Raw genomic sequence first — 5,673 nt, forward strand, 5'->3', positions numbered from 1 at the left:
ACACATCAAAGCTATGCTCAAAATCATGAGATATTCATTCTTTCACAATATGCAACAAATATAGCATAAAACCTCATGAAATGGCATGAATTCATATATGGTTGATTCAATCAAGGGAAACATGAAAATCTACTCAATTAGCTTGCTTGTAGCTCAAGAAAGTGCATAATTCTAATGAAAACAAAAGAAAAAGACTAGTTAAAATCGGCTAGGATGACTTGTCATCACCTTGTCGCCTTTGGAGAATCCTTCAGTTGGGATTTTTTTATTCTTCCATCCTTTGTGAGCTTTCTTCTTATTTTTCTTCCTTTTTCTTATTAACCTTTCTTCCTTGGTAGCAGCTTTGGTTGTGGTACCTTCCTTCTTGTTTATCATCCTGATTCCTTTTTGAATTCCTTCTCCTCCTTGTACATGATCACTCTTCTGTTCCCCTGTGCTGTTGGTTGCTTGCTTTGGAAAACAGTCACTGACTACTCTGCCTCTTTCTTCACTAACTTGTGGTTCTGGAAACACTTTTAGGATAATGCTTTCCTCGTGCATCCTGAGAGTTAGTTCTCCCTGCTCCACATCTATGATGGCTCTGGTAGTGGCCGAAAATTGCCTTCCAAAGATGATTGAATTGTTTTCTTCTTCTTCAGTGTTCAATATTACAAAGTCCACAGGAAAAATAAACTTGCCAACCTTAACTAAAAGGTTTTCAATCATTCCTTTGGGATATACTACTGACTGGTCCACTAATTCTAAGGACATCTGTATTGGTTTCACCTCCCCTATGCCAAGCTTCTTCACTAAGGATGATGGAATTAAATTTATGCTTGCTCCTAAGACACACATCCCTTTATTGATAAGTAGATTTCCAACGGTGCAAGGTAGGAAGAAACTTCCAGGGTCTTCCAGCTTGGGAGGGAGTCCTTTTCTGATGAGTGCACTGCACTCTTCAGTGAGAAGCACAGTCTCTTTTTCTTGCCAACTTCTCTTCTTGTTAATGAGTTCTTTCAAGAACTTTGCATACAGGGGCATTTGTTCAAGTGCTTCAGCTAAGGGAATATTGATCTCCAACTTCTTGAAGACTTCAAGAAATTTTGGGAAGTGTTGGTCCTTAGTCTCTTTGTTGAACCTTTGAGGATATGGCAAGGGTGGTGTGAAGTTCACTCCCTGTCTTTGTTCCTTGGTTGGCTCTTTCATTGCTTCCTTCTCCTTCCTTGATTTTTGTGGCTGATCTTCTCTTTCTTTGAGCTCTTCTGAGATCTGCTTGCTTGCTGTTATATCCTCATTATTGGCCTTCTCTTCTCCATCTTGTTTCTTATCACTTTCCTTGGGCTTCTTGGTTGCTTCTTCATTTTTCATCAGGACTTTTCCACTCCTCAGTTGTATTGCCTTGCACTCCTCTTTTGGATTAGGGATGGTGTCACTAGGTAGTGAGCTTGATGGCCTTTCAATGGTGATTTGCTTGGAGAGTTGTCCAATTTTCCTTTCCATACATTTTATGGAGGCTTCCTGGTTCCTCAATGTCATCTCTTGATGCTTCATCATCTTTTCCATTAAGAGCTCCAAGTTGTTAATCCTCTGAGAGTTTTGTGAGATTGGTTGATTGTGAGGTGTTGAGGGTTGAGGATAAGTGTTTTGGTTTGAGGCTTGGTTATTTGATGGATGATGGTTAGAATTGGGGTAGGTGTTTTGTGGTTTTCTGTATGTGGTTTGGCTATTATTCTGCTGGTTATTTTGGTTTGTGTTTTTCCAGTTGTTCTGGTTTGAGTTTTTCTGCCATTGCTACTGAGTTTGATTGTGGTTGTCTCCCCATCTAAGGTTTAGGTGGTTCTTCCATGAAGGATTGTAGGTATCACCATAGACTTCATTTGTCCCAGAATTTTGGTTGTGCATGTACTGGACTAGTTCTTGATGCTGCTCCTCTTGAGTTTCTTCATTTTGCCCCCATGTGGTTGATGGTTGGCTAGTGTTAACTGCTGCAACTTGGAGGCTGTCAATCCTCTTGGCCATTTGCTCAAACTGTTGTTGAATTTGTTGCTGCATCATCTTGTTTTGAGCTAGGATTGAGTCCACTCCTTCCAACTCCATCACTCTTTTCCTTTGTGATGGTTGGCGTTGTCTTTGGTGAGCAAAGAAGTACTGATTGTTGGCCACCATATCAATGAGATTTTGGGCTTCCTCTGCCATTTTCATTAGTTGTAAAGAGCCTCCTACTGAATAATCCAAAGCCTCTTGAGATTTCAGTGTTAATCCTTCATAGAAATTTTGCAATCTGTCCCACTCACTGAACATTCCCGGTGGACACTTCCTGATTAGAGCTTTATATCGTTCCCATGCCTCATACAAGGGTTCAGCATCCATTTGTGTGAATGTTTGCACTTCAGTCTTCAATCTAATAACTCTTTGAGGTGGGTAAAACTTGGCAAGGAACTTGGTTACTAGATCATCCCAATTATTGATGCTGTCTCTTGGGAAGGATTCCAACCATTGAGTGACTTTGTCTCTGAGAGAAAATGGAAATAGCAGTAGCTTGTAACTGTCAGGGTGCACACCATTGGTTTTGACAGTGTCACAAATCCTCAAGAAGGTAGACAAGTGTTGGTTAGGGTCTTCAAGTGGTCCTCCTCCATAAGAACAATTGTTTTGAACCAAGGTGATGAGTTGTGGCTTTAGTTCAAAGTTATTTGCATTAACATTTGGGGTGAGAATGCTACTCCCACAATGTCTAGGATCTGCGCATGTGTAGGAAGCCAAAACTCTTCTCTGTGGTGGATTATTGTTGTTATTGGCTGCTCCTTCTGTTCCATTTGGTGGATTTGTTAAGTGTTCCTCCATATCTTGGAATTCTTCTTCTGACTCCTCTTCTCCAATAATGTTTTTCCCTCTTTCGGCTCTTCTTAATCTTCTGAGGGTTCTTTCGTCTTGTTCACAAAAAGTGGGTATAACTCTCCTTGTACCTGACATACAACCAAAATATAAAAGTCACACAATGCCAGAAAGGCAATAACACTTCAATCCATGGCTGAAGTGAAATGTTAGTTGGCTTAAGCAAAAATTCAAACAGTTAGTGTGTTAGTTAAAAGTTAAAGAAACAGAAAAATAAAAAGTGCTTGATCTAGATCTTCACTTCACTTAATCATTGTCAACCTAATTCAATCCCCGGCAACGGCGCCAAAAACTTGATGTGTGGAAAATGATCCAACACAAAACTCACCGGCAAGTGGACCGGGTCGCATCAAGTAATAATAACTCACATGAGTGAGGTCGATCCCACAGGGATTGAAGGATTGAACAATTTTAGTTTAGTGGTTGATTTAGTCAAGCGAATCAAGTATTGGTTGAGTGATTTGTGCTTTGCAGAAATTAAATTGCTTGAAATGTAAAGGGAGAGGGTAAAATGCAGTCAAATTAAAGAGCAGGAAAGTAAAGAAGCAGAATCTTAAAGTGCAAGTAATGTAAATTACAGAAACTTAGATTGCAAGAAATGTAAATGGCTAAAGCTTAAAGTGCAAGAAATGTAAATTGCTTGAATCATAAAAGGAATTGGGAATTGGGATTGCAGAATTTAAACAAGCAGAATTAAATTGCATCAAGCAGCAAAGCAAAAGAAGAATTGAGTTGGAATGGATCTCAAACAAAAGAGTGAAATGCCTTGAAGAATTTTAAAGACAGAAAAGCAGTGCTTAATTTGCAGCAATTTAAAAGTGGTTTAAGATCTCAGGAGTGGAAGAGACTAGATAACAAGTCTAGATCTCAAATCCTTCCTTGATCTAACAAGAACAATTGCAAAAGAAACAAAGAAAAGTAAATTACAGAGAGAGTAGAAGCAGAAGCAATAAACAGAAAGTGGAATTCAATTATGCAGAAAATTAAACAAGATCTCAAGGTGAGATTGAAACAGAAGTTCTTCAATTCTCTACCCAAGATCCAAAGCAAGAAAATTAAAGAGTTCTCAAACAAGAACCAAGAAGAAGAGAGATCAATTCTCCTTCCAAATTCTCTGAAACAAAAAGCTCAAAATGAAAATGAAATCTAAAAAGGAAAATTCAAAATAAAGTCTAGAGATGTCAAATGGTAAAACAAAGGTCCAAAAGTCCTAATTACATCAAACTAACTCCTATTTATACACTTTCTATTATTGGATTTTGGAATTTGGATGGGCTTTTGATTTGGTGAAGAAATGAATTAAGTTGGATTTTTAATTTTCATTTTCAGCCCAAATGCACCTCCCAGGGGGATGCTCAGCTCACAAAGTGAGCTGAGCTTTGAAACTTAGTGTAGTGAGGCCTTGCATAGCGTGCTGTGTGGGATGCAATAGGGGAGAGCTCAGCTCACTTTGTGAGCTGAGCATTGGTGCCTTAGTGCCAATTTGTTGTGCTGCCCCTTGGACCGTGTCATGCGCGCTCCACTCCTTCCCTGGCCGTGTCAAATTTGTTGTGTGATGCACCATGGGCCTTGTCAATTTGTTGCGTGCCCCACTCCCTGGCCGTGTCAAGATGTGCCCCCATGCATCAAGAAGTAGCGCTCAGCTCTCCAAGTGAGCTGAGCCTTGGGACATTGATGACAAGTCATCTTAGCCTAGTTTCACTAGCCTTTTTCTTTTGTTTTCAATTGAATTATGCACTTTCTTGAGCCATAAGCAAGCCAATTAGGTAGATTTTCATGCTTCCCTTGATTTAATCAACCATGTATGAATTCATGCTTTTTCATGAGGTTTTATGCTATAATTGTCACATATTATGAAAGAATGAATATCTCATGGTTTTGAGCATAGCTTTGATGTGTTTGGTTGATTAATGATAGGTGAAGAAAGCTTGGAGAAAGGTTGAAGCAAGAAGGAATGGCTAGGAGGAAGAGAGGCCAAAAAGTTTGAGCAAACGTTTGCCTCAAACTTTAGCTCAAACTTTTGGAATAAGTGAAAATGAACCAGGGAGCAAAAAGCTGGACCAAAAGTTTGCCTCAAACTTTTGTGCAAACTTTTAAGCAAAAAGCTGGACCAAAAGTTTGCCTCAAACTTTTGTGCAAACTTTTGGGCAAAAAGCTGGAGCAAAAGTTTGCCTCAAACTTTTTGGCAAACTTTTGGCATCACAAATCAACACCCTGGAGAGCAAAAGTTTGCACCAACGTTAGCCTCAAACTTTTTGGCAAATGTTGGAGGAAGAAACACATATTTTCAACTATATGACCAAACATTAAGTTTGGTGTCCTCCAAGAAAAGCCACGGTTCAAATGGATATAAGGAATGATGATTCATATAGTGTTAATGAAAAAAAGCACCATTGCCACGGTTTAATAAAGCTAATGTGTGTTGTCTTGTTGTGATGACTAGGTGGTCAAAGAACACTCTATGAAAGAGACAAGACAAAGGAAAGCATAGCATGAGGACAAAATCTCATCACATGCCTCAAAAAGAGAATCTGCCACTCCTTGAGATGATCACGGCAAAGACAATTGAAGAAGCAAGCTTTGTCTTCATTCATCCTTACATGCACACCTTTGATTCACATAGTATCCAATAGCATCCTAGCCCTTCATTGTTCATTTAAATGACACACCACCTTCAAGCCATGCATATGACCGAATCCTTGCACCACAACCATTTAAACTCTATTCCCTTCATCATTTCTCATCATAATAAGCTCAGCCTCAAATTTCTTCTTGCTCTAAATATACATCAAAATATCC

The sequence above is a fragment of the Arachis hypogaea genome, unplaced genomic scaffold (assembly GCF_003086295.3).
Source record: "Arachis hypogaea cultivar Tifrunner unplaced genomic scaffold, arahy.Tifrunner.gnm2.J5K5 arahy.Tifrunner.gnm2.scaffold_28, whole genome shotgun sequence".
Classification (NCBI taxonomy): Eukaryota; Viridiplantae; Streptophyta; class Magnoliopsida; order Fabales; family Fabaceae; genus Arachis; species Arachis hypogaea.